Here is a 12308-nt window from a genome sequence, read left to right on the forward strand (position 1 = left end):
AACGTGCCTCATTGTTTATTTCAGTATCACCCACCAAGAATTGAATCAAATTTTCCCTGATGAAAAAATCTTACGAAATTCGATAGATTCTCATAAATTCTCATTGAAATCGGTTATTTATGTTATAGTCGTCCCGATGAAAGCTTGGGATTTTTTCCCACCACGATTTCTTCCCCCACCCTTCAAAAGTTGGTTTGGCACATGCGCACATTTGATGACGCATGCGCCCATTCTAATATTGTAGTGGTGGGGGAAGAAACTGGTGGGAAAAAAATCCCAAGTTTTCATCGGGACAACTATACACAGAACTCATATAACTATTATTTATTAATTTAAACAATATTCTATGTTGAGTAATTATCTGACTATTTTCATCCACCGACAGAAAAGCTAAACTTATTAAAATCAATAAATTTATTGTTTATAAGCCTATACATAATTAGATCTGATCATATATAATTAGATATAATCATACCTGGCTGTGATAACCCCATATATAATCATATATAAGTCTATACATGATTAGATCTGATCAGACATGACTGATATAAACCCTTATATAATTAGATATAGGCCTATATATAATAAGATCTGATCAGACATGGCTAATATAAATTCATGTATAGTCGTGCATAAGTTTATATATGATTGGATCTGATCAGACATGACTGATATAAACTTATATGTAGTTATATAGGTCTATGTATGATTAAATCTGATCAGACTTTATTGATATGCAACCTATAAATATTTGATTATGGTGTTCGACTGCCAGGTCAGCAAAAATTAAATTTCGCGCCCTTTTTAATCTGCGCACCCGCCCTTGCGTCGAATTTGGTTTAACGGCACGAAGGTAGGGGTAAACTGGACACCTCGTCGCCAGACGACACAACCGAAAATTAATCATCATCCACTTGTCGAACTGAGCGGTCGCTCAAGTCTTTCTGTTGTATCAGAATATTACCACAGTTTATTATTCAGGCAGACGCCACCAATTAAGTACAATATCTTTCTTCTAAGAGTCGTTCCAAATAAGTTCTACTTCAAGTTTTTCGTTGGAAGGAAAGATCCTGTTATTTCTCGCCATCAAGATGACCAGCACCGCAAAACACCTGGGACAGGTCGATGTAAGTTCTTCAGGATAAAGGTTTTTGGAATTTATAATTTTACGTTTGTCAAACACGTGGAGGAGATCCCCTGATTTATCTTATCGTCTTTTATTCTAAGTTTTTTTTTATTTATTCGTATTATTTTCGGTGTATGCGAAAATTTATTACCGGTTAAATTTAGTTGTCAGGATTTTCCCTCGACATCGCTGAATTTCTTTATTAGTTTAAATTGAATAAAAGGCTCTTGAATCATTATTATAATTAAATCTATTAAGAAAATTTATATTAAATAAAGCTGGGACTGGTATCCCGATGAAACAGAAGTGGCGCATGCGCGGTGGAATTACGTCGCGAAACTTCTAATTTATTAATTATTAATTATAAACAAATTTAACATTAAGTGTATATATTAAACAATTAATTATTTATTTATAATAAAAGAGCCATAATTAAATTTAGAATCATTGTTACATTATTTTAACAACCTTTTCCCCTATTCCAAATCGAGCTGCGTACTCAGCTACGTCAGACATTTCAGAACCCAAAAATTTCAAACACTCAAGTTACTATCGAAGGATTGTCCGAACTTCCTAGTACGGGGAAGCGAGGGCAAACCCTTACAATGTATATACACGGAAAAAAAAATATTGCGCTTATCGCTCACCAACGGAGAGCGACAGTTGTATCGTGATTAGTACTAAATTGTTACTTGATTTTCACGATATATATATCGATATGAATGAAACACTAGATACTTATTATATAATCCTACGGATTGTGAATAATGTGAATATACTTAAATGTATAGTGATCGTCAGTTAACGTATCCATATCCTACCAAAACGGATCGTGATTATCGCGATCTACTTCTCAAGCGCCACCACTCATATAACCAAATTTTTTATTTATAAGATTATTAATTATTTAAAGCGAACACAATGACGATCAAAAAATACGAATTATATATTTAATGCAAGAATTTCTTTTTTTAGTCGATTAATTTTTTAATTTATTTTTGAAAAAAAAAGACCGTAAAATTTACATCAATTAATTACGTATATTCTATTGCTTTACATTTCTTGATATTAAATAATAATTTTTTATTGCACCTATTAGAATTATTAACATGTAATTATTAATTCCAACTAAAAATTAAGTTGTAATGAAGTTAAAGTTGAAAATCTATCTATTTTAACCTCAAATTTTTTATGGCTATTTGCCAACAAAATGGATGTTACTATAGCAAAACGATCTTATGATTTCGGGATCCGCCTGGATCGCGATAATCACGATCCGATAGACCAAGACTTTCCGTATACAAAGTATAACCAACCGAGGAGAGTGAATACCACAATATCGTTGAGTGGTGAGCGCAATATTGCACGCCTCAAGCGCGAAATAGACCAGTCATTTTACTCCTAGGCTACCTAAAACTCGATGCTATGTAAAATTAAATTTTTTCAAAAATTTCTAAAAATCGAAAGAAATAAAAAAATAAAAAATGTACAAAAATCGGTGAATTGAAAATTTTGTTATTAACAAAAAACTAAAAAATAAATAAATACCGTGTTACATTCTGGCTTCTCAACATATGGGACAGAATATTTTTAAATTTACCAGGTTGACGTCGTTAGGGTGTCGATAGACCCCAGGTGCGTCAGCTGTTGACCTTCTTTTATTTTATGCAAAAAAGTTTATTGACTTACCATGGTGGGGATTATGGGCTCCATAAGTCGGCCCGAATAATCCCTTTGATGCCTCCGTTGAACGCGAACAAGACGAGCCCTGAAGACTCGGTTCCTTCGTAGGGAAAAGCAATTTTAATTGGTCGATCAAACCACCAGAGCTCGAAGGCTCAACAACAGAAGAGCTTGAAAGCCCAACAACACACGAGCTTGACGGCTCAACAACACACGAGCTCGAAAGCTCAGCAACACATGAGCTCGAAAGCTCAACAAAAACTTCCTCCGACCCAACTCTCGGATGACCTTCGGTGAGGTCCGCGATAACGCCTCGAATCCCGCGACCGAGCTGTACCGCACATCCTGACCTCCTGTGTCATCGGCCTCGAAGCATGAATTTTGGATTCGGAAAGGAAGTGCTTGGGCTGCCCGTATCGGCGCCCAGTATGAGGTGTGTATTAATATTGGGCTGCCAGTGGCGGCGCCCAAAGTTAAAAAGGAAAATGTATTTTGAATGAAATACGGATATATATTTTGCTTCAAGTCCGAGTGACAGGATCAAGCCAGCAGGTTTGTGTAGAGTTCTTGGCTCTACTAGATCTTGTGATCGACTGCCTGTAAACGACTGACTTTCAATCGACTGGCTTGATTCTGTCGCTCCTTGGTATTATACATTTTCAAAAATGTTAACGTTGCATCTCAGGTTTCCTATGAGAGAATCGTCGTGGCCCGGATCTCATGCATCGTCATCTGTTTAGACTATCCGCGAGCCACGGCGACTCTCTTATCGCAAAAGATTTCCGTTACATTGTTGGCGGTGAATAAAAATAATATCGCCAACAAAGTAACGATTTATTAATTTATTAATTAATTATGATTATAAGAAGTTTCGAACCGTTTATTCGCCCACTGTGGCGAATAAATAATTCGAGACTTCAAAAAAAAAATTTCTAAAAATTTTTATTTAGATTTGATTAAAGCCAGAACGTAACAACCGCGTATCTTGAAATAATTTTTGTTGGGAATTTAGGTATGGTTATCGTGAATGAAACGAATCAATTTATTAAACAAATGAATATTATATCTTTTATTAAAATACGCGCTCTAGGGTATGTCTTCACTCGTAAGAGATTTAGCTTAGACTAACTTATTCTTTTAATATTATTTAACACTGAGGTCCACCAACCTCTCCTCTTTTTGTATAACAAAGATCTCTAAGTTTAAAATATATATATATGAGTGCAAATGAAGAAAAACATATTGCCTTGCATTTACTTGGAATCTCTCGTCGACCCATGTACCTAAGGTCATAAAATTCGATCCATCCCTGATTAAACAAAATGATTAAAAATGATTTCACACGTTAAATGTCCATAAGAGACAGGATTAGAAATGATTTGAAGGATTAAAAAGTATTTAAAATGATTAAAAAACAAATCATTTTTAATCATTTTGTTTAATCAGGGATGCTAGCTTTCTTTTCCTTAAGTAAACATATACATATTTTGAACTCAACTTACATATATATACTACAACTTAAATGCAACACTGTTCGAAATATTATTTCGAACAGAATATTTAGTAAAGAGAAGTATTAAATAAAATATATATAAGAATAAAGATTGATTTTTGTACAGAGAATCCAACAATTTTGAAACCGATTAAATGCATCAAAATGCAATATATAAATTGCGGGTATTGTAAAACAAATATCACAGATAATATAGAAAAAAAAAATTTACCCTAAATGTCTTTATTTATTTTATAAAAATAGTTTTTTATAAAATTTAATAAAACTAAGACGAGACATTTACCGACACAGTCTATAACGTGAAAGTGGCGCTGCTTTCGCCTAGGAGGCGTGGCTTAAATTCAAAACGCTAAAAACTCCGAGACTAAATTCATCAAAAAAAAAAATTTTTTTTAACTTTTTAATACTATTGAATAAATATTCAAAAATTTAAATACGTCAGTAAATAAATGCAAGTGTATATTACGTATATTAGTTGATATATTTTATTTATTTGTTTACTTTAAGCAATAAAACTTAAAAAATTTTTATCTCTAATAAGTATTTATTAATATTTATTATAATATTATTATATTTATAATGATATTATTATATTTGTCATAATAAATATTAATAAATACTTATTAGAGATTAAAATTTTTTAAGTTTTATTGCTTAAAGTAAACAAATAAATAAAATATATCAACTAACATACGTAATATACACTTGCATTTATTTACTGACGTATTTAAATTTTTAAATATTTATTCAATCGTATTAAAAAGTTAAAAAAATTTATTTTTTTTGATGAATTTAGTCTCGGAGTTTTTAGCGTTCTGAATTTAAGGAGGCTTAAGCCACGCCTCCTAGGCGAAAGCAGCGCCACTTTAACGTTATAGACTGTGTCGGTAAATGTCTCGTCTTAGTTTTAATAAATTTTATAAAAAACTATTTTTATAAAATAAATAAAGACATTTAGGGTAAATTTTTTTTTTTTTCTATATTATCTGTGATATTTGTTTTACAATACCCGCAATTTATATATTGCATTTTGATGCATTTAATTGGTTTCAAAATTATTTCAAGATACGCGGTATTTATTTTTTTTTTTTTTAGTTTTTTGTTAATAACAAAATTTCCAATTCACCGATTTTTGTATATTTTTGATTTTTTTATTTCTTTCGATTTTTAGAAATTTTTGAAAAAATTTAATTTTACATAGCATCGAGTTTTAGGTAGCCTAGGAGTAAAATGACTGGTCTAAAAGCGCAGTTGTGCTTTATGGACGGTTTTTTTTCTCCGTGTAGACTGATTCAAAAAAATCGACTATTTTCTTTTATCAAGGACACACACTCAAAAGTTTCAGTAGGATAAAAGTAGACGCTGGTTAAGATTTGAGCCCTTAAATAAATATTAAGTACTTTCTGATAGCGATTTTCCATTACCCCTTGAATGACATGGGAAAAAAGAAATTTAAGTTTGGAATTTTATATCTCCGTAATGACGTATTGTACAAATAAGCCCAGGATCTATCTTTGTAGAAAATTTAACGCTCTACAAAAAAATACAACTATAATTTTTTGATAAATCCGTTCAAAAATTATTTAAGCTTGAAGTTAACTTTATAGTAAATTTCGAGATTTTTTTACTTTCCCAGCGGAACTATCAGACTTATCACATAATGTCATACGACCTTTTTTGTAGATAATTTTATTTTCTACAAATTATCTCTGATAAAGTTTTTTAAAATTTCGCATTGTTTTCTAGATATTATACCATTTTAATGTCAAGATCTTAAAAAAAATAGTGTTTGGATCGATTTTAAGATCTTGACAGTAAAACGGTAATAACTAGAAAATAATGCGGATTTTTAAAAAACTTTATCACAAATAATTCGTAGGAAATAAAATTACTTACAGAAAAGGTTCTATGACATTAATGTGACAAAATTTTGTGATAAGTCTGATAGTTTCGCTGGGAAAGTAAAAAGATCTCGAAATGTACTATAAATTTGACTTCAAACTTAAATAACTTCTGAACAGATAGATTGATGAAACAATCATATGAGTACTTTTTTGTAGAGCGTTAAATTTCCTACAAAGATATATCCTGGGCTTATTTGTACAATACGTTATTACGGAGATATAAAATTCCAAACGTAAAAATTTTTTTTTTCCAATGTTATTTAAATGGGAAATAGAAAATCGCAATCAGGGAGTACTCAATATTAATGTTAACGGCTTAAATTTTAACTGGTGTCTTCTTTTATCCTAGTGAACTTTTTGAGTGTGTGTCCTTGATTAAAAAAAATAGTCGATTTTTTTTAATCAGTCTACAGTATACACAAACATTACGCAGACTTCAAATGTAATATCAATAACTCGGTCTATAGATATATACACAGAAAAAAAGGATACCTTGGCGCAAGAAATTTTTTTTTGCCGCAAGAATATTTTTTGCTATTTTGAATGAATACGAAAATTTTCTTGGTTCAAGAAAAAAATTTTCTTAAATTTAGTCATCTTGGCATAAGATTTTTTTTTTATTCAACCGATATAATATATGTTTCTTGAAGTAAGAAATATTTTCTTACAGTGAGAAAAATAAATATTTTGCCCCAATATATAATCAATTGTCAGAAAAGTAAAATATTCTTTGTTTAAGAATAATTTATTTTGAATCGAGATAATTTGTGACTCGAGTCAAGAATTAAAAGTACTCGACTCAATGGTAAGAAATATCTTGGTTCAAGTATTTTGTTGTGTTGCGGCGAGTAAGCGTAGACGTTTGAACCAACAGCAATTGCGTTCACGGCCCAACTCGAAAATTCTCTTGGGAAAGCTAACTGTACTATACTAAAGTGGCGGTAGTGTAGTCTCTACGTTGTACAGTGTGCTTACTGGATATAGGTAAAGGAAACGAACGTTCATGGAATCGTCGGATAGCATAACTGGTAAAGTTCTCGCGTGATGCCGAATCGGTCTGGGTTCGATTCCTACCATGAGTAAACCATTTATTTTTTCTTAAGTTGTTCATAAACCATTAATCGAGGATGTTTATTTCTTATCCCCTCTACTGCCGTATCGTGATATTCTGAATATACACATATAATATCCTGCTTCAAAACATTTAATATTTATACTAGGTTAAATTCACTCAAAAATATAGGACGATATATTTTTTCAAGTAGAGTCATTTATATTCTTGAATCGAGACTACATTTTTTTTAAGTCAAGAAAAAAAAATATCAATGGGAGAATTTTATGTCTTCCGTGAAGTAAATATTTGCATGATTCAAGAAAAGTTATTTTATTAAGTTAAAATTATAATTCATTTAAACCAAAATTAAAATTTTCTCATTACAATAGACCGTTGTCTTGAGTCGATAATGTAGTTTTCTCAAACGGTGAATAAATGTTCTTCTGCCACGCAAAAAAAGTTCTTGGTTTGAGATGTTGATATATATTGTGACAATTTACTATACTCACCAACCAAGACAGAAAAGTATCTTGTTTCGATAGTTTTTTTTTACTTAGTTGGAAACAAAATAAATTTGATTTAAAATAATTATTCTTGAATCAAGATTATTTAACTTGAATTAAAATTTAATTATTTTTGACACAATATTTTTATAGTATTAGTCGAAGAAAATGTTCTCGGATTAAAAAAAACCCAATTACTCAGCCCAAGAATAAAAAAATGAAAGCAAAAATTATCTTGGGCCAAGTCAACCTTTTTTTCTGTGTAGTTTAAACGTTAATGATTATAAATTCTACAAGGATAATAATAATAAAATTTTTTTTCAATTAAATTTATTTGCTTGCTTGGCCGATTGCTGGCTGCCGTTTATCGGCCGATAGTCGAGCGCCAATAATGGGCCGAGGTTATCATTCCGGCTATTAGCCATTTGTCGGCCAATAAAAATTGCCATTGCTGAGCCATTAATCAACATTCTTGGCTTAGTAATGGCCCGATCTAGGGCCGGTTTCCAAACTTTGCATGGGTTGGCGGTATGACCCATAAATTAAATAAAGTGTGACTCGTATAAATAAATGAAATAAATGGTGGCGGATAACGAAATCTACAATGATAGAAATATAGCGTCAGAATAATTATAATGGCGTTTCATGGTAAATGATAACGTCAATCGTATTTAATAATTAAATATAGAATTTTTCTAGAGAAATATATCTCTGATAGTCTCGAACATTTAACTAAAAGATTGTCCACAAGTACAGCAAAATAGAATACAAATAATAAGTAAAGTCGTAGAATGAATAAGAAAAGAACGTAGATATATAAGTACATATATTGTATAAGTATGTGTGTGAGCATAAGGATAATGGAGAGAAGTTGGAGAGTGAAGAGTTAGAAATCTTGCTAGTCGTCGGACGTAACTTCACTTCTCCCCGAGAACTATTTATGAGCACAACTATATTTACCATTTAAATCTTATCAACATTTTATAATAAAACTCGACTGATCAGTCCTGAGATAATAGTTATTTTGTTATTATATTAATCCTTGCCCAAAATTTCATTATTCCACTAAATAATAATCATAACAAGAATACACTGTAAAAATTCACTGGGGTAAGTCCAAGCGGTGTAAGTGTAAAAATCGGCGGTGTTAAATTTCAACACCGAAAGCGGTGTGAAAATAACACCGCTGCCGGTGTAAATATTCTAGACCGGTTTTAAAATAACGCCGCCGCTGGTGTAGATATTCTTTACAGGTGTTAAAATATTTTACTTTGTGAATATTTTTACTCACTCGATCACTATACTTGTTAATAAATGATATTTTTTATTAATTTTCATAAAGTAGTGACATTTCTTTGTGTTTTATAATCTTTAAAATTAATACTCCAAGCGGACGCAGTTTACCCTGCTTTTACACCGGTATTACTCCGCTTTTACACCGTTTACCTCGCTTTTACACCGATATTACTCCGTTTTTACACCGGTTACCCCGCGGTTACCCCGATTTAACACCGGTATTTTTAACACCGATGAATTACTCCTCCTACACCGGTGTAATTTTCTTTTAACACCGGGCGGCGTTAAAATGAGTCCATTTTTAAGACCGCTCTTTTTACAGAGTAATAATCACCACAATCATCGCCATCAATAAATAAATTTATTGATTTCAAATTCGAAATTGGTCCCGCGTGACAACGAACTGCCCACTGTCCAGGAGGTGGCGTCAAATTGAGCGTAAATTTAACGTCAAATTAAAGCCGCTATTTTATGTATGCGAGACATCAAAAATTAAATAACTAAATTTGACTGCAGTAGTAGCTCAAATTAATCTAAATTTTTTAGCTTCGATTTTACATCTTCAGAAGGTAATTAGTGTGCCATTCACCCTAATAGCACAATTTGCTTTAACAAAAGTTTACTTAGAAAAGTTTCGTTGAATTTTTCGTTAAATTTCCGTCAACTTCGGACTTTTCCGTTCTTTACCACAGTTTGTATATAAGTTGCTACTGAATTTGACGTAAATTTACTGTCTGAATTAGAATGAAAATTCACCAAAAGTTGACTCGAAAAAATTTGTCGTTAATTTTCAGGCAAATTTTATGTCAATTTATTGTTAATTTTTGACTTAAGAAATTGTTAAGTATTTTTTTATACCCTCAAATTATAGACATTTTTGTGTATAAATTCGCTTACCTTCTGAAATGGTAAGAAAGAACATTACCGACTTTTTTTTATCGTAAAAAATAATCTCTAAATTAAAGAAAATTTAACCGTAAGTTTTTCTTTTAAGCTTTTGCTGTGAAATTGTTGGGAAATTCGGGCAGCAGATTGCAGGTAATTTCAACATCAAATTACTGTCAATTTCTAGCTAAAGTGACTATTAGGGGACTTTCATACTAATCGATGTACGACAAAGTCAACTTTAAAACATTTGTACTTGTCATCAATGCGATGTATATTCACATTATAATAAAGTCATTCATTTTATGTTGAAATTTTATTTAATGCGATTACGAAAAGTTATCAGCACTAAATTTTAACAGTAATAACAAATTACAAAATATTTTTTTGATTTACTTTTGAAGAGTCGAGTTAATTAAGGGGCATTTACATTTATTGTCAATTTAGTTTCGTTCAATCACATGAAAGCCCACAATAATTTTAAATCAGTCACTTAGTGTTGCTTACACAGTTTTGCGATATTGATATTTTAGAGAATGTGCCCTGATTGCCAAGTTGGTAAGAAACTGGCATCAAACTAACAGTCGCAACTAGACGCCAAGTTGATGGCAAAAGTTGGAAATCCAATAAGTTGACGGTCACTTTCTGAGAAAGTTGGTGGCAAAAGTTGGCAATCCATAAATTGACGGAAAGATGCCTTCAATTTTCTCAGAAACCTGCTTTCGAATTGCCCCTATCCAAAAATTCCCATGGAATCCACTGTTATGTCCTGGGAGGCTACTAGGATCGGAGCTGACGCCACCTCCTGGACAGTGGGCAGTTCGTTGTCACGCGGGACCAATTTTGAATTTAAAAACAGTGATAAATTTATTGTTGACTATGATGATGATTATGATTATTATTTAATGAAATTATGGGTAAGGATAGATGTAATTTATAAAATAACTTTTATCTGAAGACTGAGTTTTATTATAAAGTATAGGTAAGATTTGATCAGTAATAACAGTTGTGCTCGTAAATAGTTCTCGGAGAGAAGTGAAGTTACATCAGACGACAGAAAGATCTCTGACTCTCCACTCTTCGACTTCACCCACTATTCTCATACTCACACACATACATATTCAATGTATGTACTTATCAACGTTCTTTCTAATTATATACTTATACATTTATACTTTCTACTAATACACTTACGAGATATGAGCTTACACATCTACGTTCTTTATTTATCCGTTCTATGACTTTACTTATTACTTATATTATTTATACTCCACTTTCCTGTACTTATTAATACAATCTTTCAGGTAATTATTCTATATTTAATTATTTAATACGATTGACATTATTATTTATCACGAAACACCACTATAATTATTCTAATGCTATATTTCTATATTTCTACTAAGTTATTTATAGTACGAGTCACTCTTTATTTCATATGTATATATATTAACAATAATAATTGAGTTCTTGTGGCATGGTTTTATTTATAAGTAACATTTATTTGTTAAATATATCCTTTTTTTATTTGTTTATAGGGTATGCATTTGTTTTAACCATATTTACTGTTAACTACAGAACAACACGGAAAAAAGAGCAGTTGAAAAATTACAGTTTCTACAGTAAAAAAGGCTTTCGGGGCAAAAATCTTTAAACATTAAAGCTTAAACTGTAATTTTAGAAATTTGTTACAGTAATAAAATTAATACAATTTTAAGCAGCAAATTTTACAGTTTAAATCGACAATATCGAGTTTGAAACTGTAATATTTGTTATTTCTGTAAAATTTACTGATAAAAAATGTAATTTTTACAGTTTCAGACTCGGAGCGCTTTACTACTATACGAAACTGTAATTTTTCAACTGCTCTTTTTTCCGTGAAGGGCCTATTCATGATTTTTATGCGTGCGTTTTGTTTAGGTTTTAAGTATCGGGTGACAGGAAACGTTCCAAGACCACTCAAACTGTATTTATATTTCTCTGAATACGAAATAAACATTTATTTATCTATTTATTTAAAGTTTCTTATAATAAAAATATATAATTTAATAAGTGTGTGCCACGACGATTTATTATCTAAATTATTGACTAAATATTGATAAGACGCAATAAGTGTTGTAAGATATTAATATATAATTTCAAATGAAATTTAAATGCGCGCGTATTTATGGATCTCAAGTTCACTAATTAATTAACAGATGAAGGCACCCGAGGCCCTGAGAACATAACACCTCTACTGCGACAAAAACCGCGTAGAATCCTATAGATTGTATTGGTTTCTATCCGGTTTTTGTCGCAGTTGAGTGGATTCTATGGGAATTTTTGGACAGGGGCGGCTCTTCCT

The sequence above is a fragment of the Microplitis mediator genome, chromosome 6, assembly GCF_029852145.1.
Source record: "Microplitis mediator isolate UGA2020A chromosome 6, iyMicMedi2.1, whole genome shotgun sequence".
In the NCBI taxonomy this organism is placed as follows: domain Eukaryota; kingdom Metazoa; phylum Arthropoda; class Insecta; order Hymenoptera; family Braconidae; genus Microplitis; species Microplitis mediator.